This window comes from Rhodnius prolixus, unplaced genomic scaffold (assembly GCF_049639745.1).
Source record: "Rhodnius prolixus isolate KJV_2025 unplaced genomic scaffold, Rpr scaffold_10, whole genome shotgun sequence".
Lineage (NCBI taxonomy): Eukaryota > Metazoa > Arthropoda > Insecta > Hemiptera > Reduviidae > Rhodnius > Rhodnius prolixus.
The window spans coordinates 25,753,983-25,776,782 of record NW_027411615.1 but is presented as its reverse complement, the minus strand read 5'-3'; the positions used below and the strand labels follow the sequence as shown (position 1 = coordinate 25,776,782).

General features: G+C 36.8%; 1 protein-coding gene across 1 annotated transcript in view; it reads left to right on the top strand.

Moving 5' to 3' along the window:
- Positions 1-22,800, top strand: part of Pgant2 (polypeptide N-acetylgalactosaminyltransferase 2) — a 358,252-nt gene that overhangs the window by 227,038 nt on the left and 108,414 nt on the right. The window lies entirely within an intron of this gene.

The window sequence follows — 22,800 nt, the reverse complement described above, 5'->3', positions numbered from 1 at the left end:
GTTGGCAAATAAGTTCGTTCGGTTTTTGAGGGTGGAATAAATATCAATTTTTTTGATACACAGAATAAATTTTAATCAATTATAGATTGACCATTCTTATTGATAACTTCTTGCCATCTTTCTACCAACTTCATTATACCACGTTCGTAGAACGTCTGTGGCTTATCGTCGAAAAACCAATCAAAATGTTTTTTGGCAGTCTTTTCTTTATCGAAAGTTTTTCCGTTCATGGAGTTCTGTAACTATCAGAATAAATGATAATCAGAAGGTGCCAGGTCCGGTGAATACGGAGGATGAGGCAAAACGTCCCAGGAGTTTATTCCGAGTGGTCAATGACGCATGCGGTCTGGCGTCGTCATGCTGGGAGACGACACCTTTGCGATTTGCTAATTCTGGACGTTTTGTGCGGATTGCACGGTCCAGTTGGGTTAACTGCTGGCAGTATGCGGTTGAATTAATTGTTTTGCCTGACGGTAACAGCTCGTAATAGATGATACCTTTATAATCCCACCATACAAAGAGCATAATCTTCTTCAGCTGCAATTCCGCCTTCAAGCTTGTTTGCGGTGGCTCACTGCAGTGCTTCCATGATCTTTTACGCACTACATTATCGTAGACGATCCATTTTTCAGCTCCCGTTACCATCCGCTTTAAAAATGGGTATTTTTTGACGTTTCCGCAACGAATCGCAAATGGATATGCGAGTGGCTAAGATGGCCTTGGTTAATTCATGCAGTACCCGAAAATTGAGCCGAGTAACGTATCCCAGCCGGCGCAAATGATTTTTGAAGCTCGTATTGGATATGTTAAGTGCTGTTGCTATCTCTCACACAGATTGACATGGATCTTTATCGATTACGCTCTTGATATCATCTGAATTAATCTCGGTCGGGCGACCGGAGCGGGGCGCATCATTAATGCCAAAATCTCCAGAACGGAATTTGGCAAACCACTTTTGGCACACGCGTTCTGTTAAGACATCATCACCATAAGCACAAGATATCTTTTTATGAGCCTCTGCAGCTCGTATGCCCTTTTTAAAATAATATAGCAAAATACTCGTATGACTAAAATGCACTTTATTTTCTTCCATCTTTACAGCTACGCAGCAAGCACAATAGTAATGTTTGTTAAACCGAAATCCATAGAAAGGTTAAGCTTAACATAATCTTTCAAATGAACAATCGAGTTGTGCGCTTGCGCCGAAAACAAAAAAAGAAAATCGGAATGAATCTGTACCAAAATAAAAACCGAACGAACTTATTGGCCAACCCATTACATTAGTGAAAAGATGAATTGCAATCAGATAGGCAATTATTTTTAATGATTCTAAAATAGTAAAAATTTGAGCTATTAATTGAATTATATCGTAAATATAACGTAATTTTTGTTGATGGAAGAATTAATTGACAGCGGGAGGCAAGTGGTGGAAATCTCCATGTCCACAGCTAATTGTGGACAGTATTTCATTGTTCACATCGTATTTCCCCTTTGATTTTTTTTTTTTTGAAATTCATTACAGTACAATTTAGATTTGGTTTAATATGTAAATGAATTGTTATTCATTTGTTCATCGTAATTAAATTAAAAGAATTGAAAAAAGAGTTGGCCACTTTCATCTCTTCCTCGAATAATTCTACCACCGATGAAACAGCATTTCCCTTTATGTACCTCTTTATAGTTGTTTCTGTATTACCTCGGCGCTCTGTGTTTTATTGCTCGTTGTTTTGTTAGATCTTTAACCTCAAATTACATTCCTATTATTAGGCTCTTCGTTATTTCAACCTACTTGAAATTAGCCTTTTGCCTTTTTTAATCTTCATTCATTCAAATATAACTTTCATTTGTTTGTCTGCCTCTTGGGGCTTTTTTTTTTCTCCATTAATGCTGATGTTTACCAAGTTTTTGTGCAACATCTTTTGTAACTCGTTGAAATTGTTGAGAAATAATTACACAGATTTTTATGGTGAATGCGAAACACTGGAAACAGGGGACCTCAAAAACAAGAGGTGAGAATCTTTGAAAATATTTCTTGATGATCGTAATGCTGCCACTTACTATAGTAAGAAAAGTTTATTGCAATAAATTTTTCATCAAAAAGAAAGTTTTGCGCTTTCAAAGAGAAGTTGTATTTTTGGGTTGATTCAGGCGGTGGTAGTCAGTCGTATTGGTATTGGAAACTTAGGAGCTTGTTAGGTCTTTATAATGAGGTTACCAATTTCTCTAGACTTATTTTTTTTTTAAATATAAAAACATATTAATTAAAAAGTTTTGGTTTATTAACGTCAATTAATATACTAAATACGGTTTAATTTTAACTTTTTTTATTATTTGTTTGTTTCAGGTAAGCATTTTCATTTGAATATTACTACAAGCAGATGTGTAAGTTAATCAAAATATTTTAAAACTATTGGAAAACATTGCATTTTACGATGTAAGTTTTACATTTCCGTTTTATAAGAGGATTACAAACCATTCTACAGCAATTGCAGCTATATACGAGGGTCGTTTGAAAAGTTCGTGCAAAAATAAAAACTACTTAATTTTTTGGGGTAAACCTTTTATATTTTTCAACATAGTCTCCTTTTAGGCTTATACACTTGGTCCAACGCTGCTCTAGTTTGTTGATCCCTTCCGAATAATAGGATTTGTCCAAGTCTGAAAAATAGCCATTCGTTTCTGCAATCACCTCCTCGTTTGAATAAAATCTTTTTCCCGCCAGCCATTTCTTCATATTGGGGAAGAAATAGTAGTCCGAGGGAGCCAAGTCTGGAGAGTAGGGGGGATGTGAAACGAGTTGGAACCCTATTTCCATTAATTTTGCGACCACAACTGCTGAGGTGTGAGCTGGTGCGTTGTCGTGATGGAAAAGGACTTTTTTGTGGGCCAATCGTAGGCGTTTTTCTTTCAGCTCGGTTTTCAAACGGTCCAATAACGATGAATAATATGCACCTGTAATAGTTTTACCCTTTTCCAGATAGTCGATGAAGATTATTCCTTGCGAATCCCAAAAGACAGTCGACATAATCTTTCCGGCCGAAGGAACGGTCTTCGCCTTTTTTGGCGCAGATTCCCCCTTGGTAACCCATTGTTTAGATTGTTCTTTGGTCTCAGGAGTGTAGTGATGTATCCATGTTTCATCCACAGTGACGAAACGACGCTTAAAGTCCTGCGGATTCTTCTGGAACAGCTGCAAACCGTCCTTGCAACACTACACACGATTTCGTTTTTGGTCAAGCGTGAGCAATCGCGGCACCCATCTTGCGGATAGCTTTGTCATGTCCAAATGTTGATGCAAAATATTATGTACCCGTTCATTCGAGATGCCCACAGCACTAGCAATCTCACGCACCTTCACTCTTCTGTCATCCATCACCATATCATGGATTTTATCAATGATTTCTGGAGTAGTAACCTCAACAGGGCGTCCAGAACGTTAAGCGTCACTTGTGCCCATATGGCCACTCCGAAAATTTTGAAACCACTTATAAACTGTTCTAATCGAAGGTGCAGAGTCACCATAATGTTTATCAAGCTTCTCTTTAGTCTCCTGAGGCGTTTTGCCTTTCATAAAGTAGTGTTTAATCAACACACGAAATTTTTTTTCGTCCATTTTTTGAAAATCACTCGACTTCCTCGATTCAAACGAATGCCAAACACAAAGAAATAGACCGATCTGGCTGAAACTTGGTGTGTGTTCTTCCAAGAGATGCTACTAACTAAACATAACCTCGATACGCGCCAGTGGTGCTATCTCTCTGACTTTGCACGGACTTTTCAAACGACCCTCGTACATGATTAGGTTAGAGTGTAGGGGTCGCCAAACATTTTTGATCATGGACACCTTATATAATTTTTCGAAATCTCCATCGACCCCCATTAAAGTAATTTTCAGTTAATTAAAATAAAACTATTAAGTACTGGGTTGGTACATTTGTTTTATGATTTTAAACATTTATTAAAGTAATTTTACAATGTGTAACAATATTTTTATTAAAAATATCTTAACGTTGAAATTTAAATACCTTAATATTTATTATACCAATAGTGAACGTTGCCCGCTACCTTGGGCTTTTCTTAGACCGAACACTTTCTTGGAACCCCCACACTAGACTTAAAAGAACAGAACTAAACGGACGCTATCGACTACTTAAAATACTCAGACGACAGATCAAAACTCTCTCTAGACAACTAAAGACTGATTTATACTTCTATTTTGAAACCCATTTGGGCTTATGGAATAGAGCTGTGGGGTTCAACCAAACGCTCCAATCTCCAAAGGATCTAAAATACTTCGAACTATCGTAAACTCTCCGTTTTATGTCTCCAACCTGACTATACACACTGACCTTAACATTCCTTTTATCACCCAAGTTGCTAAAACACGATACAGAAAACTCCACTTCAACCTGCAATCTCATATAAATCCTCTAGCTCAAAATCTTTCTTCTAGAACTCTTCCTGACAACCCGGACAAGACATCTTAAAAGACAGGTGGCCTCGTGATCTCCTCCTCTCAAGTGAAGATAGTGACTAACCATATAATTTTTTGGAGTGTTACCACTGGGGAACTTCTTCACTCATTACCTAATCATTTGTTACTCTATTGTATCATTGTTACTTATAGCACTAACACGCTGATTGTAGCACAATAAACGCAAAAAAATAAAAAATTATTAAATAATAAGTAATTATAAATAAGTAAAGTAACTACAGTATTGCTTCTTAATTAATGAGATGGGTGTGCCTGGTGTTTCTTTGCAAGGTTCGCTATATTGGGTTTGAAATTGTTTTTCCTTCGACCCCCTGGCTCAGATCGACCCCTACTTTTGTTAAACAGACTCCTGGGGGTCTATGTAGATCACTTTGGCGACCTCTGGGATAGAGTAACGATTAACGTGTTCGTGTAAGGCCATATCACGGACGATTGTTGAATGGAAGAGCTCAATTTTGAGTCCTATAAAGGTTTTATTACGGTTTAAGAATTAGGTTTTTCTAGCTCCGCAAGAGGGTTCTCTTGGCTTCCCATTTGGGGCTTTGACTTTTGCTATTGAAGGTGGTCATCTTTTCCCCAACGATGATCCCATCATGACAACACACTCTTCAATTTTATCTCTATATCCGTGGTTTCGGAAGTTGGAGAATCCACTTAAAACAGAAAACCCTTCATTCCATACAGCCAATTCTCTCTTTCTAACATTTCAGGTTGGGTTACTTGGACTATATCTCAACAAACTACCACTCTGGATCTCTTGTAGTCTTCTAAAACGATCTGATTGAAATAACTTTTGGAAATTACTATAACTTTTGTCAGTAGTAGAGTAACAGAAAAAAAAGACTACCGTTCGAAATTGACATGCGACAATAGCTAGCTGAAGATTCATTATCAGACACCTAGATGAACGTATGGAATTGAACTTATGGGGCATCCGGGACATCCGAATTCCACTCTATCACACCCAGTCAATGCTTCCTTATCTAACCTCTCTAGATCACATAATGATCTTAATTCCCATTCCTCTCGGCCATTGCCAAACCCATCTTCGTACACGAATTCTTAAATCCAAGCTTTCACAGTCACCACCGCTAATCCTCTCCGACGCCTCCAGCATCGATGGCATTGTGTCCAACTGCGTAGCTACAGTCTTGAACTTCTCTGTAATGGCACATTATGTCTGTCCACGCTTGATGGCTGTGGTTTAACCATTATCCAGGCCAGTAAGTTACTTGCTATCCTTCCACCATATTGTGCGCTCACTGTAGGCCATTTCATGTCAACTAATTTACATTTTGCGTATATTCATTTACTCGTGGAGTTGAAAGAAAACAAATTTTGAGGCAGTTTAAATATTCATTTTTCTGGTTTATCTTCTAACTCTCAATGTGAGGATTTAGCAAATTCTTTGGATATAAAACACTACCTACAGATAGACCTACCTATAAACTCTACAAAATTTATTTATCTCACTCAGATCGTATGCGCACCACAACTAGTGTGTTCTCCATTAATGACCTAATTAGCCGCCCAAGGAGCAAGAGTCACGAAGAGATACTATTCTCGAAGCATGCTTTGGAGAAATACTGTTTCAAAGATTTAATTATTATAAGTCTAAATAATAATAGATCCAATTCTAGATTATCTTGAACAATAGTTAAAACTTTACTAACTAAGACCCCCCCAGTCTGCTAACTAACGTAATATTCGCTCCAGCACCACACTATTGAACGAACTGACTAATTCTCAGCGGTCGCTTTGTCTTATTATCATGTTAAGAACAAATAGTCTCTACAAGAGAAGTTTAAATCGATACTGTGAAATGTTCCAGCATCGCTTTGTTCTATTCCATGCAAACTTTGATTCGTTTTGCTCGTTTTTACTTCTAGTATTCTGCTAAGTTACAAAAATTATCATTAACTTAATATTTTAAATATAATCCTGGGCAAAGAAGTGACGGATTAAAATGAACCCACAGAAATGCCAACATGCCAGTTTACTCTCCGGCGGGGCTCCTGTCCACCTTTCCTCTTCAACAGCAATCCTCTTCCTTGTACAGATCTGGTGCGCTACCTTGGGCTCTTTATAGACAAACGACTCACGTGGAACCCACATACTAGACTTAAAAGATATGCAATGACAAACTCAAACGCTTAATATACTCGTACAACACTATCCTCAAACCTACGTGGACTTACGGACTAGAGCTGTGGGTTTCAGCCAAACCTACAAACATACGGACTGTACAGACAATTCAATCAAAACTCCTCCGACAGATATTTGACGCTCCTTTCTACGGTGACTAACCTCACTCTTCACAACGACCTCAACGTTCCCTTCATAGATCAACTCGCCAAATAGAAATACCAAAAGTTCCATACTGCTCTCTCTACTCAAATCCTCTTGTGCAGTCTCTCGCCATCTCTGACATCCCTAACAATCCTACTCGCCGACTGAATTGCCAGAGGCCCCTCGACTTCTTTGCAGTCTGAAGACATAAACATCATTATATCCTATAGAGAGGGCTACCACTGGGTAGTTTCTCTCCTCCTGCCTTTCCGCATCCATTATCTTTTATTCTTCCTATTTACTTATTGTATATATGTGTATACAGATTGTAAGTAACGAAATAAATTAAAAAAAAAATACAATATTTTATGTTTAGGCGTATTAAACACGGAACTTGCTGTAGAGGTTCCTTGATGAATTTGGATAAGGTTTCTATTGGGCAAGTTTCTGGGTTCTCCTATAATTTTTTTTTAAATATAAAGGACCAAAATTAATTATTTAAAAAAACAAATGGAAAAGACAACAAGATAAAGTGGAAGGGTACTTATATTTCCTCACCTACCTTGATGTTCGACTAAGTGAAAAGAAATTTGATAGTGAAGTCTGGTGAAGACAGGAACAGTTTGATGAAACGGATGATGATGCTGATGATACATATACAAGACGGAGAGAAATTGGTATAATATCTCGTGAAACTGTCTGTTAAAAGAGTTGACTTGTTGATTGTCCGAGCCATCATGGTACACGTCATCACTGCTTGCGCTGGTTAGCGGCAAGTAACACTTGCTTTACCTTCCTTCCCCGCTTGATGTAGCTAAATTAGACGTGAGATGTATACGACTCGACCTAGATCTGTCATTGTTTCATTCCGTTACACATGTTTTTTTCATCTTAATTTCTTGGAAATATCATGCTGGCAAATTTGCTTTATCCTTCAACTTTGTTTTTGGGACGTCCTTGTTTGTAAGTGAAATATGTCATGCACTGATGATGGTACCTATCAGTTTTCAAGACAAATTTTTTGTTTTTTATTTAATTATCTTTAAAAAATTAAAATCCTTCCACTTCTTCCTGTACAAAGCCTTGTCCTTTTTTCGTTAGGCTTGTCACAGGAAGTTAGGATGGAGAAAAGGGAGTTGAGCTGAAGGAGTTACATTAGAATTTAGAATAGCTAACCCAACCGAAAATAAAGGCTGTTCATTTTAAGACGGCTCAAATGCATTTCATGCTTAAACGGTTGATCTGAGTAAAAAATGATAGAGGAAAAATTTGTTGCCAGTCACCTCTAGTTTCAGAATAAGAGACTTGATTTTAGATTCCTGCGTGCTGACGCGCGTCCAAAAGTGAGGGTTCGCAATTGACCCCCACTTTCACATACACATTTTTAAAGAGTATAAAAAGGTACCTTCTCCCTAGCCAGGAGGTTATCAACTGCTCTCTGTATCTGAGGAGGCATTTTTGGAGGCACAGTACATGCTGCAGAAGCTGCGGAAAGTGCATTATTCGATAAATTAAGGAATAAGTTTGATCCTTTAAATGAAAAAGATTGATCACTTAAATATGTGGCAGGAGGTTTCCAATTTTTTGGTAATTAAATGCAACTCTCCCAAAATTACCAAGAAATTATTAAACCTTCTTGTTTGTAACAGATGTAAACATATTTTTTTGTCATTTTGTGTATGCTTGAAACATCTAAAGCTCTTAACGTTTGATTTTTTTCTTAGAAAATGACTCCGAAAACTACTTATTTCCCGATATTAAGAAAAATACTAGCTTTACTGCTTTGGCAATATTTTCAGAAGAAAGGGGATGAAAAAATACATAAAAATGGCCTATCACGTGCTCTTCTTTCTCTTTGATAACAAATTAAAAAATTGAAATAGTAGCACCTTTAATTTTAAAGATATCGAATTGCGGTTTCCGGCTTCTTTCATAACTTTATACTCTTTAAAACAGTGGATATGAAAATGGGGGTCCCATTGCGAACCCTCACTTTTAGTCGCGCGTCAGCCGCGTATACGGGCAGAAATCTAAAATCAAGTCACATATTCTGAAACTAGAGGTGACGGGGAACAAATTTTTCCTCTACCATTTTTGGCTCAGGTTAACCGTTTAAGCATGAAATGCCGTCTTAAAATGAACTGAACACCCTGTATATAACTGACGGAGCTACATGCAAAGAGATTAGAAGAATTAGAATTAGAGATAAAGAGGTTGATGGAAAATTCGTGCTAGGTAGGGATAGAATGAAATAGTAATGTCATAGTTAAGCTCGAGGTGATTCGTAAACTCAGATTTTAAGTGTATGACCTTAGACCTAATCGGAATCCGAAGTTTGTGCTTCGCAACCCACTCTATATATTTACTCAAAACATTTTTGCGAGCTCAAAAAAAAAAAAAATTAATTTAATATCAACAGAAAGGTGTAAAAAGTAAACGGTCCACATGTCCGTTCCGGTCCAATAAAGGTAATGGAGTATCACGCGAGCACGTCGTACATTGTTGGAACAGTTAAAAGATGAACAATATGTAGAGGAATATCGGCCGGTCCTGTTGTCATACAATCTCCTCCCTCTGCAGCACGATAGGCAGAGAGGAACCTCCATTGTGAATAACAACGAGCCGTAACTTTACGCTCTCTTGGCTAGCCAGTTCCTTCTGCTCCGTACATCACTGCGTTCGTTCAATACATTAGCACTGCTGCTGGATATTTTTCTTCATTTGTAAAACATATTTATTACCTCTCACTTCCACATTCGTTACTTTCAAACTACTGATCAAATGTTGATTTATTGATCAGAACTGAAGTTTTTTTTTTTTACCATAAAAGGGATGCAAATTGCTTCCTCTTACGTGACGACTTCTCTCTTCTAAGATGTCGACAAATCATTTACAAGAATTACTAAAATTACTACAGAAATTATATTCCTTCTCAGATAAAGAAGTTCAAGGCTAATATCGCTAATTTAACTGGAACAAAGTATGAATTCTCAGGACTTAAACCTCGTGAACTCAGTAAATCTGGCGAAGTTGATAATTTACAGCTCTTCCTGAGTACTTTTCCCTGTTTTTACCTCAATCAGACATAAATATATCGCTACATATCTCGCACAAAACAAAATGGAATCTTTGATAGTGATTAATGATGAAACTAAATTGAACAATATTTATACATATATGTTTTTTTTTTTGCGCATCATCAACAGCTGAGGTTATTAGCGCCCGGAGCTTTTTCCAGTGCACTGCCGGCCTCCGGACAGTGTTCTCTCGTTACAGACAACACTGTCCATCACCGGACAGTGAGCTGTAAGAAGCTCCTAGGAAGAGAAAATCTAAGGGTCAGCTGCTGGATTCGAACCCGGGACCTCCGCGTGGGAGTCCAGTATGCTAACCTCATAGCTAATCCCTTCCCTTATATACATATATGATTATTTGTTTAAAATTAAGAAAATTCTTAATCAAATATTGATGAACTTAAATTATTGATTGATTATCATTATTTTTTGATTTGTACTTATATGTACTCGACTTTTTTGCACCGTTTTTCTATTTATAAGTTTTCTCAGTTTTCTTAAAAATAGTTCTTATTGTTACTCTTTTTACAAAAACTTACAGTTTAAAAAGTTAAGTATAAGGGTTGATTTTTTTTTTTTATGTTTATTTATTGCATCTGTAATAGATACAACAAGCAAAACAGATGAGAGTAAGGAAATGGCGCAAATACACGTGCACGCATATATATGCACTTACATACACGTGCGCGCACATGGATATGCGCCAAGTGGCGTGAGTGGAGTGAACGACGACCATCCAGTGATGGAAGCCGTTAGTTCGCCAGATCGGCAAGCTTACACAGCAACCATCCTAGGAGGTCGGCGTTAAATGTTGAGATGATCGCGTGGCTACCCGCCGCTTTAGTCTGCGCTGTGGATTTGAAGGAAGTGTTGTAGTAGACATGTTGTGGGATCAGAGGGTTGTAAATGACTGTGTTAGATTTGAGTGGAGTATTGTGTATCGAGATTGGGCTATTTCAGAGACGAGAGGAATATTTAGATCAGAGTGTACAGTATGATTGGAGACGTAGAAGGGAGTGTTAACTATTGTTCTTAGAATTTTAGACTATAAGGTTTGAAGTCGGTTGATGTTCGATTTTTTGGCGCTTCAGTAGAGCTGTATTCCGTAAGTCCATATTGGGGCAGGGTAGAGCGGTATATAGTGTTCGTTTGTTCGTCAGGGACAGTTTTGATCGTCTGTCGAGTAGCCTTTTCAACATTTTATATCTGAGATTGAGGTCAATTCGTTTGAGTCTCGTGTGTGGATTCCACGTCAGTCGTTTGTCAAGATGTAGTAGAAGGGTTGATTAAACGCCAAAAGGTACACAAATCAGCAAGTACCCATCATTTCATTAATACTTCATTGATATCATGTAAGAAAATTACTGCATTAACTTTTCATTAATATTTTTTTGAATGTATTAGATGTCACAGACCCTTATGCTGGCCATTTCATTCATAATAATTTTTTATGTTTTTAATAATGATAAGATGTACATCTTCATAAATAAATAGGCATTTTATTTTAACTTTATTCCAAATTATTCTTCTCATTGATCTTTATTATGCCCTCTTCTGAGTAATCACATATAGTTACATGCACGTTAAAGTAGAAAAAGACCAAGTTAGTGTTGATTATTGTTAAAATTTGATCAGAAGTTCCATACTGCTCTCTCTACTCGCTCAAATCCTCTTGTACTGTCTCTCGCTTCCTCTTACATCCCTAACAATCCACCTCACCGACTAAATCGCCAGTGGCTCCGCGATTTCCTTGCAGTCTGAAGACATAAAGATCATTATATCCTGTAGAAAGTGCTTACCTACCACTGAGGTAGGTAAAACAAAATAGATAGTAAAACAAAATCTGAGTATTCGAGAGCACAAATTGCACACAGTTAATAACAGTTAAATTATTCAACAATAATTATTTATTTAGTTCTATTTATTTAGTTACTTTTGTGTTAAAAAATTGTTAACGGGTTTTTTTGTACAGACTAAGCTATGTATAAATCATTTTTGTCAAACTCTTGGTATAAGTCAAAGTCTTTACAAACCATAATTACAATTATAATTACTAAAATTACGAATTTGAAAAATTTATAGTTGCTCCTTTCCCTCTCTCCATTTCGAAAACTAGCCGACTAAATTTTGAATATTAATTAATTCTGTATACGAGACCCCCCCTATATAATTTCGCCCTACCGGAATTTTAATCTAGATCTATCACTTTTGCTTGACTCTAAAAACTATCATTTCGTTGCATTGTGCAGATTTTTTACCATTTATATAATAATTATACTTGTAGTGGAGAGTCATTGTTGGTGTTGGTTTCAATAGCTGATAGCTGTACTCATAATGCCAAGTTGTTATTCATGGAGATAGACAGTGAGAAGAGCTAATAGAAATAAAGAATGATTAATTGCTAAGTAGTTAATGACTGCTATTACCTGGAGGCAATTAAGTTAATAAACTATGGAACTACCTAACTACAATTTAAGACTAAGAGTATATGGCTAATCGGTAACTATGTTGTTTCAAGATGAAATAGTGGATCTGTACTAATTCTTCAGCAGTCGGCCTTTTTCTTGTAAACTCACTCATTAGATAGAAAGTAGGCGGTCGGTCACTTTCTGTCCTTGTCCATTATCTACTTCAGCCTTCGCCTTGGTATTTCCTGACTCATAGATACGAGTAGATTCTGAACTAGTTCGTTGTTTAAATACCGAACTGATATTTTAAATCAAGATTTATTAAAAAAAGGGCTGTTAGGATAGTTAATGACTAACGTTATCTTAACTATTAAGTAAGCGCCTATTTTTTTAGGCGGGGCTTAACCTCTAACTACCCAATAGGTGCCGTGCACGAGGACAGAAGCACATACTTTACGAGGGGCACTATTTATATTTTGAGCCTAATAATAAAAAAAAACAGTAATTTGTCATTGAAAATGACTTTATTGTTTTTCAAAATATTCTCCTTTATGATCTATACACTTCTGCATGCGTTCGAACCACTTGTCAAAGCATTTTTTCCATTCCGCTTGAGACACCTCCAAAACATGTTTTTTTTTTAATGCATCAACAGCTTCTTCTGCCGACGAAAATCGTTGTCCACGTAATTTATTCTTGACGTTCAGAAAACAAAAAGAAGTCATTTGGTGCCAAATCAGGACTGTACGGCGGATGACCCATTAATTCGATTTTTTCAGTACTCAAATAGTCGGTTGTTAGACGAGATGTGTGACAGCTGGCATTGTCTTGATGAAGAATGATCCGACGGCGCTTGTTTGTTTTCCTTATTTCATCGAAGACTTCCGGCAAACAAATGGTTGTGTACCATTCAGAATTGACCGTTCTACGTTCCTCTATAGGCACTGTTGCCACATGACCAGTTTTTCCGAAAAAACAGGCGACCATTTGTTTCGAAGTGCTTCGAGCGCGAACAACTTTTGTTGGATTTGGTTCATCTTGAAACCTCTATACAGTCGAATGCTGTTTAGTTTCCGGCTCATACGCATATATCCATGATTCGTCACCTGTTACAATCTTATATACGTCTTTTGAAGCACCGCCATTGAATTTCTTAAGCATTTGTTTGTACCAATCGACACGAGCATCTGTTTGAGATTTTTCAGATTATGTGGGATCCAACGAGAACAAACCTTTTTCACGGCTAAATGATCATGCAATATTTTATATATGCTGGTGGAACTAATGCCTAAGGTTGCCTCAATCTTACAATGTCAAACATTCAAGTGGAAACGTCAGATAGCACCTGGCAACACTCAGTATTGCCGAGGCTCAAAATATAAGTAGTGCCCCTCGTACTATTAACATTTTTTCTAATAAATAAAAAGTGGCTATACGTGGGATTCGAACTGGGGATCTCCTATTCACAAAGCCACGCTTTTAACCACTAGACCAACACCTGCCCCGATAAAGTAAGGTTTAAATTAAATAAACTAAGTAGGGAAAACTGAACAATACAATTTTTTTTTTTTTAATCTTTTATTGAAATTCGGAACTGCAACAACTGTTGCAACAAGCAAATGTGATAAAGATAAAACAATTTCATGAATATGGATCGGAGAAGGCACCCAGTGGGATCACTCAATTAGCGTGCTCTTGCTATACTGCTCTTATGATGGGAGTAGATCACGAGGCCATCTTCTCTTCAATCTCCTTGGAGGATTACCTGGTAATGTGGAAGGAGATAGGTGTTCCATGAGAGGGCTAGGATGAACTGCGGTAGAGGAATACAATGTAATACTAGAAAATGGTGAAGCGGTTTGGCTAGTGTTGTGATTGAGTATGATGCATTAGGAATACTGTGTTGCATGATGAATACTGCATGCCATACCGGATGTCCGTTTTCCTTATATAGTGACCAGCGAGCAATAAGTGACCATTGATAGAAGGAATTTCGTCGCATGGGTTACAACCACTGTTTTAATAAATATAAAAAATAAAAGAATTCCACGACAGTGTATTAGTGCTTAAAAATACATATATATTTTTTAACTTTATTTATTTTCACAACTGCAATACATTTCTGCAACAATTGAAGCTGATACATACGAGGGTCGTTCGAAAAGTCCGTGCAAAAATAAAAACTACTTAATTTTTTGGGGAAAACCTTTTTTATTTTTCAACATAGTCTCCTTTTAGGCTTATACACTTCGTCCAACGCTGCTCTAGTTTGTTGATCCCTTCCGAATAATAGGATTTGTCCAAGTCTGAAAAATAGCCATTCGTTTCTGCAATCACCTCCTCGTTTGAATAAAATCTTTTTCCCGCCAGCCATTTCTTCATATTGGGGAAGAAATAGTAGTCCGAGGGAGCCAAGTCTGGAGAATAGGGGGGATGTGAAACGAGTTGGAACCCTATTTCCATTAATTTTGCGACCACAACTGCTGAGGTGTGAGGTAGTGATGTATCCATGTTTCATCCACAGTGACGAAACGACGCTTAAAGTCCTGCGGATTCTTCTGGAACAGCTGCAAACCGTCCTTGCAACACTTCACACGATTTCGTTTTTGGTCAAGCGTGAGCAATCGCTGCACCCATCTTGCGGATAGCTTTGTCATGTCCAAATGTTGATGCAAAATATTATGTACCCGTTCATTCGAGATGCCCACAGCACTAGCAATCTCACGCACCTTCACTCTTCTGTCATCCATCACCATATCATGGATTTTATCAATGATTTCTGGAGTAGTAACCTCAACAGGGCGTCCAGAACGTTCAGCGTCACTTGTGCCCATATGGCCACTCCGAAAATTTTGAAACCACTTATAAACTGTTCTAATCGAAGGTGCAGAGTCACCATAATGTTTATCAAGCTTCTCTTTAGTCTCCTGAGGCATTTTGCCCTCATAAAGTAGTGTTTAATCAACACACGAAATTCTTTTTCGTCCATTTTTTGAAAATCACTCGACTTCCTCGTTTCAAACGAATGCCAAACACAAAGAAATAGACCGATCTGGCTGAAACTTGGTGTGTGTTCTTCCAAGAGATGCTACTAACTAAACATAACCTCGATACGCGCCAGTAGTGCTATCTCTCTGACTTTGCACGGACTTTTCAAACGACCCTCGTATAACAAAAAATTATAATGAATACTTGGCCAGCTTAAGGGTTTGAGACATATAATAAGTTCTAAAAAATATTAATCATAAGGTTTTTTTAAATTTTTTTAAAAATCTTTTATTGTAATTTACCACTGCAACAGTCGTTGCCACATGCAAATATGGTAAAAAAGAAAGAAAAAGAAATAAAAGAAAATCATGAGTAGAGAAGGCACCCAGTGGTGTCACTCCAGTAACGTGCTTTGCTCTCACGATAAGAGTAGATCACGAGGCCATCTTCTCTTCAATCTCCTTAGAGGATTACCCTGGTAATATGGAGGAAGATAGGTGTTCTATGAGAGGGTTAGGATGAGATGCTGTAGAGGAATGTAATTTGAAGAAACGAGGGTTAGCAAGATATGTAATGAAAGGGATTTTGAGATCATTGTGGATAGTGAGGTTAGATACACAGAACGGAGCGTTAAGAGGTTTTCGAAGTATTTTTGACTGTAATGTCTGGAGGCGTAGTGAGTCGGAAGGCTTAGTCGATCCCCATACTTCGATGCCGTATGACCAAATAGGTCGCAGTAACAGTAGATATAAGAGTCTTTTGTTATGTAGGTTAAGTTTCGAACGTTTGTCAAGTAGTCTGGCGAGAAGTTTTGTAACGTTGGTTAGTTTCTTCGTCTTTTCAGTATAGTATGGGGATTCCATGTCAACCGTTTGTCTAGGTGCAGTCCAAGGTAGCGTACTTTGTCCTCAGTTGGTATAGGAGTTTGGTTCAAGATGACAGGAGGTAGGATTTTCCGCCTGTGAGTAAATACTAAAAACTTTGACTTCGTAACGTTGGTTTTGATTCTTCATTTGAAAAGCCAGTCCTGTAAGTGGTTGATGTGTGTTTGTAGAGTTCGTGTAGCGATAAGAGGATCGGAATGAGGAGATAAGATTGCAGTATCGTCAGCAAAGGTGGAGAGGATGGTATTTGGATGTTGAGGTATGTCTGCTGTATATATGGAGTAAAGAAGAGGACCTAGGACACTGCCCTGAGGAACACCAGCTCGAGCTAGATGGATATCAGAGTCTGCTGCTCCACAGTTCACTCTGAAATATCGATCTTTTAGGTAGGATTTGAGGATGAGGTAGTATGTATGAGGAAGAATCTCCCTCAGCTTAAACAGCAGTCCTTCATGCCACACTCTGTCGAACGCCTGAGCGACGTCAAGGAAAATACTCGGGCAATACTGCTGAAATGAAATGAAAAGTTAATGCAGTAAAATTACTTAAATATTATCAATTGTTATAATAATTCCATTAAACAAATTCTTTTTCGAATGTTTCTAAATGGCTGAAATTACGAGTGGAAGTATTAATGTAATGATGGGTTTTTGTGTAATGAAAAGCTTAAAAATGTAACCTCAAATTATATAAAATGATATTCTTATTATAATGAGAACATTACGGTATACCAGACAAAATGAAATATTGAATTTGGTGTGCCGCGGATGGGAGAAGGTTACTCTAATCTGTTTTAGACGGATGCCTAACCTTACTACTAAAGTCAAATCAAAGGAAGAAGGCCAAAAAATAGTAATAATAAATTTAAAAATAGTCCAAACACATTGTGAAACGTCAGAAACCTTGTGGACACAATGCAGAGTTTACCAGACATGCCTATCATCACCAGGTCTCTCCCTCTGGGGGGTTGGGCGAGCATTTGGTTTGTCTACAGGAAGTGTGCATGTCGCTCATATTGGTTGTGACGGAACAATTGCTCTTGACAGGCTGTCCTAGTATCGCTCAAATGAATCATATCTGCTACAACCATTCGCTAAAATACTGACAATAGCATGAGAACGTGTGGCTAATATTACCTTGCTGTGTAATTGTTGTGTGACATAATAGTGTGTTGTTTAGTTCGAATATTTGTAATGCTAAGTGTGTTATTACAAACTGTTTACCTCACATTCGTTGCAATGTTGTACTGATTATTACCATAAATGTCGTAATAATTGCCCATTCGCGTTTTCTTTCAGGGGTCTGTTATAGGTAAATTTCTTGTTTTCTGATAAAATGGTGGCAATTTTTGACCAGTCTTTGATATGGTACTATTTTTTGTGGAATCTTGAGTTTTGGTCAGTTAAACAAAACAGTTGTCCGGAAATACCGTTTGAAAGATGCATCAGGAAGTGATTATCCCTAATTGTGCCCTTCCTGGGAAATATTTTATGGAGGAAACTACGTGATTTAGCAACTCGTAGATTGCAATTTAGCATGCATCCAGTTACTTTTGATTTCTGGGATTCTTCTTCAGTATATCTGTAAAGAGATTGGTGCAAGGGTAGCATGATGTCCAAGTTGATTCCCGATTGCTGGCTCCCGGAAGTGTGGTAGGTGATTCCCGGATTGCCAAACCTTTTAAAAAGATTAAATGTGTTGCTGAATTTGGAATTTCATTAACAAAAAGTTATTCAACAAGAAATGAGATGATTTTGTCGCAAAAGATCTTACAATTTCCTTCAAAGAACGCTCAGGTTTTTTACAAATTTTGCTTCCTGCTCCACCGGAAAATTTTACAAGAGTGCTAAGAGAAGTTGTAAAACGTTTAAAATGAATAGTAATTTCCAACCTCTTGAGTACAAGTTATTACACAATTAGTCTAAAGCAGTTATGGATTTAACATTTTACGAAGTTACAGAAATTTTACTATTATAACGGAAGTGTGGAAAACCAGAGACTGGATTATTTAGCAACGCCTAAAGATTGCAAGTTGTTGTAGCTGACAGATGATTGGGTATTAATTCTGTTGCTAAGTAAGACCTCCTCAGTTGTTTGATAGCGGTTCTTGCTTGTATAACTGCCACGACTAAAGAGGTCTAATGTGATTTGTAACAACCTCAGTCTCCCCTCACAACCCTGCGGGAAATATTACGTCTATTTGTCATGGTGACAACTGTCTAAAATGTTACCAGCTAATTCTCTTTTGGTGCATCAAACTTCGGTTGTTATTATTATTATCATCATTTTTTTGTTATTATATTACTCTCACGCCTCATAAGAAGAAATATTCCAATGGTGCTGATTTGCGTTTTGTAGTTTTCATCGGGAATTCATGTTAATGCCCTTGAATTCCGAAGTGTTCTGTTGTTTGTGCGAACGTTGTTAGCATAATTCAAAAAACAGAAAGTCGCATTTTCTTCAAATTTGGTATTACTCTACGCCGGAACTTTAGTATAATCTCCAGATTTCCTTGAATCCCTTTCCGCAAAACTCTCCTTTAGATACTCCAAAGTAGGTCCTAAATTGAAAGGTGTGTTCCAAGGAAGGTATATCAACCTCTCTTACCCTGGTAACCGCCCAAGCCCGCTAGGAAAGTAAAAGGAATTGGAAAGCTTGATGATTGGAATAAATCACTCCCTGGGGCCAGAACTGTCCCCTAGTTCTCTTGGTGGAGAACGTATCCCGCCCTAAAACACGTGAGAGGGGGGACTAACTCTCTGGGGATGTCCCAGAAAGAGAGGGGAGCCCCCCCCTGCAGGCGGGGCTAACCCCTTCAACATCTTAGTAGGTTTATAATCCACGTCAACCGCTCTATATTTATGAAAGCTTGCTGAGAAGGCATTGTTGATTACTCCAAGGGTATGCCCGGATATCTGGGTGGCTGTGTTTCCGCCACTGGGCCATCCAGCCGAGACGCATGACGCCTTGGATTTAGGAGTTGGTAAGAAAAAAGGGGTGTTGCTTTCAGGAATAATGTACTTCCGTAAGCTCTCTTCCCAAACCTACGTACATATCCAGAGTTTTTGAGAATAACAACCCTTTGCCCATCTCTCAGCAGGATAAAGAGGTTCGAACACTAATCATCATCAACACTCGACTAGTTCATGCTCTATTGTGCCATTTTCGTGAAACGGATTCATTTTACCACTTTTATAATGGATCAAACATGTTGCAAGTATTCCGAAATTTAAAGGAAATGGCATAAAATTTAACTTGAAAACGATTTTCTTGAAAAGTTTTTCAGTTTACTAATTTTACTAAATATCTCGAATAGAAATGCATTATCGACTTATAAAGGCTATAAATTTTGTATAAATCATTTCTCCAGACATATTCATTTTAGATCTGGTTAGATTGGGTGGTGGGGAGAGGGTTTTCTTCTGAAGAGCCATTTCACTGAATAGTGTGGTAATATTAGTGAAATAAGTAAATTTATTAACTAATATTAAAACTGTCCGGTAGGACAGTTGTATAAGGGTTGATCGTCAAAAACTGCACGAAAAAGCGTAACGTTGAAAAACACCCAACTTTGACAATTTTTTTCTCTTTTTCTATAAAAGATAAAATTCCCAAATTTTCTTTAAATTATAGGGCAAACCCACCTTTATGACTGTAATTTTTTTGCAACCACCCAGACCTAATAGATTTCGAGAAAAAAGTTGCCGAAAATGAGCAAAAACGGCATTTTCAGAAATTGTTGTTGTTCTTGTTCTTCTTGTTGTTGTTGTTACCTTTTTTGTAAACTACGTAGCGCCTAAACGCGTGAACCGATTTTCATGAATGAGGTGTCATTCGATTCGGAATGTTATGTAGATGTGCCTTTTGGGGGTCTCGACGCTGTACACCGAATGGGAGAGGTGTTAGCCCCCTTTATGTAAGGCCCCCTTCAAAATTATTATTACTAATTACTCTGTAAATCTTAGCCCGATTTTGATAAAATTTGGTAGGATGATGGGGTTAGAGCTTCCCTACGTAACATTAAAGCGACGATCTGCTCTTACACTAGTTAAGGGGAAGTATAGCAATCGTTTCAAATTATCGACAAGTGAACCGATTTTCATGAATGAAGTGTCATTCGAATCGAAATTTTGTACAGATTTGCACTTTAAAAGTCTCGACGCTATGCCTCATATGGAGGGGAGTTTGCCCCACCCAAGTAAGGCCGTTTCTAAAACTATTATTACCAATATTTCTATAACGCTTTGTCCGATTTTGATAAAATTTAGCACGAAGAAGTGATTAAAGCTACTCTATATGGCTGTGAAGTGCCATCATGCTTTTACACCTACTAAGAGGAAGTACTGCAATCGTTAAAATTATCAATGGGTGAACCTATTTACATTATACATTAAGTAATGAATTATCGTTCGATTCAAAATCTTTGCCTCTTTGCCTTTTAGGGAGAAGTACTGTAATCGCAGTTTATTTTTCTTGCTCCTCTTAAAAGGAAGGTCTGAAATCGCAGTTTAAATTTGCTTTTTACGTACAAATACCTTCCTATTTTATATAAAAAGGCTTTCTCAAAAAAATTGTTATTGAGGATGGTTTGGGGACCGCAACTATAATCATTCTTTAAAAAGATCTCTCCAGTGGTAGTTACGGTTCCTACTTAACACCTTATCAGGTTATAATGATAGAATTGCTTATTCCAAATTTAAAAAAAAACAGTAAAGCAGATATGTAACTTAGCAAAATAGACAAAAATGAAAATCTATCCAAAAGGTACAAAAATCTCCTTAACAAAAACTTACAGTTTAAAATGTTAAGTATAAGGGTTGATTAAACGCCAAAAGGTACACAAATCAGCAAGTACCCAACATTTCATTCAAGCTTAGTTGATATAATTTAAGTAATTTTGCTGCATTAACTTTTCCTTCACATTTTTTAGAATTTATTAGATGTCACAGACCCTTATGCTGGCCATTTTCATCTACAAAATATTTGTTCAAGTAGCACTGTAGATTGACTTTAATATCTATTAATCTATAATAATCAAACTATTAATTACAGGTTAAAAAGAAAACGTTATAAAAAATTAAAAAAATTACGAGGCTACAAAATTCAAAAACTTTTTTAAAAAAATGCTTACACCAACATACATCAATGATTTCGATTATTTTATTTTTAATAAAAATCGTCTGTTTAAGTTCATTCTTCGATTAAAGTAATTGTTATTTTATGTAGTAGTCAAACGTTTATAATAATAGGTAATAATTATCTGGCTTTATCGCAAATAATATAGTTTTCTTCAATCACACTCTCAATGTAGCTGTTCTTCTCACAATGTTAAATATATGTTATGTAATATAAAATAAATGAGATATGCATACGTTTAGGACATCTAATTATTCCAGTATTTTACTATAAGTAAAATTAGGGGGTCTAAATTAAATTACAATTGAGAAATGAATCATTATTGTTGAATAATCTACTTGTTATTAACTGTGTGTTATTTGTGCTCACGAATATTTCGGTAAAACGAATTCAACACTGAAATATTCTTTTAAATCCGTGATTTAAATTTAAATAGTAGCCGACTCTAACTTTGTCTTTTTCTACTTTTGCATATATATGTGACATCTCAGAATAAAAAGCAAATTAAAGCTAAATCCGAAGAATAATTCGGAATAGAGTTAAAATAAAGTACCTATTTAAAAACGGATATAATATACATTTTATCATAATTATAACAAAATAATATTATGAACGAACTGGCCAGCATAAGGGTCTGTGACATCTAATAAATTCTAAAAAATGTGAAGGAAAAGTTAATGCAGCAAAATTACTTAAATTATATCAACTAAGCTTGAATGAAATGTTGGGTACTTGCTGATTTGTGTACCTTTTGGCGTTTAATCAACCCTTATACTTAACATTTTAAACTGTAAGTTTTTGTTAAGGAGATTGTTAAAATATTTTGCCGAGATTAATTTATTATTTTCCTTTAGGTAGAGTAATTCTTCAGGTTTCTTATTTTTCATTGTACGTAGCTAACGAATGCCTAAAGACAGAAATGAATACTTCTTTAAGCAATTAAAGTAATTAATAATAATAACTAATAGTTAGGGAAGGGATTAGCCATGCGGTTAGCGTATTGGATTCCCACGCGGAGGTCCCGGGTTCGAATCCATCTGCTGATCTTTAGATTTTCTCTTCCTAGGAGCTTCTTACAACTCACTACCCGGGAAATGGACAGTGTTGCCTGTAACGAGAGAACACTGTCCGGAGGCCGGCAGTGTACTGAAAAAAGCTCCGGGCGCCAATAACCTTAGATGTTGTCGCGCCTTAAATCATTAAAAAAATAAAATAACTAATAGTTGGTGAGGAATAAATTTGTAACTATTATTCGGAGTTTAAAAAAATGATTTATGTGGAAGTCGAATTTTGTAAATCGATTACTTATATTTATGCCTGCTCAGCTAAAGATCTTCCGCTTTGTTGAAATTCTAGTTTAGAGAGGTTTCCGGTACGTCTTTTTAAATTAAATTCAATTAAGGTATTAGCTTCTGATTTGTAATTAATGCCTTAAAGGTCATAAAAAATGCGTCTACATCTCTTTTTCTCTCACGTACCTCCTCTCTGTTTTTTGTCGTCAATGTTTTAAAGTTGTTGACATCATG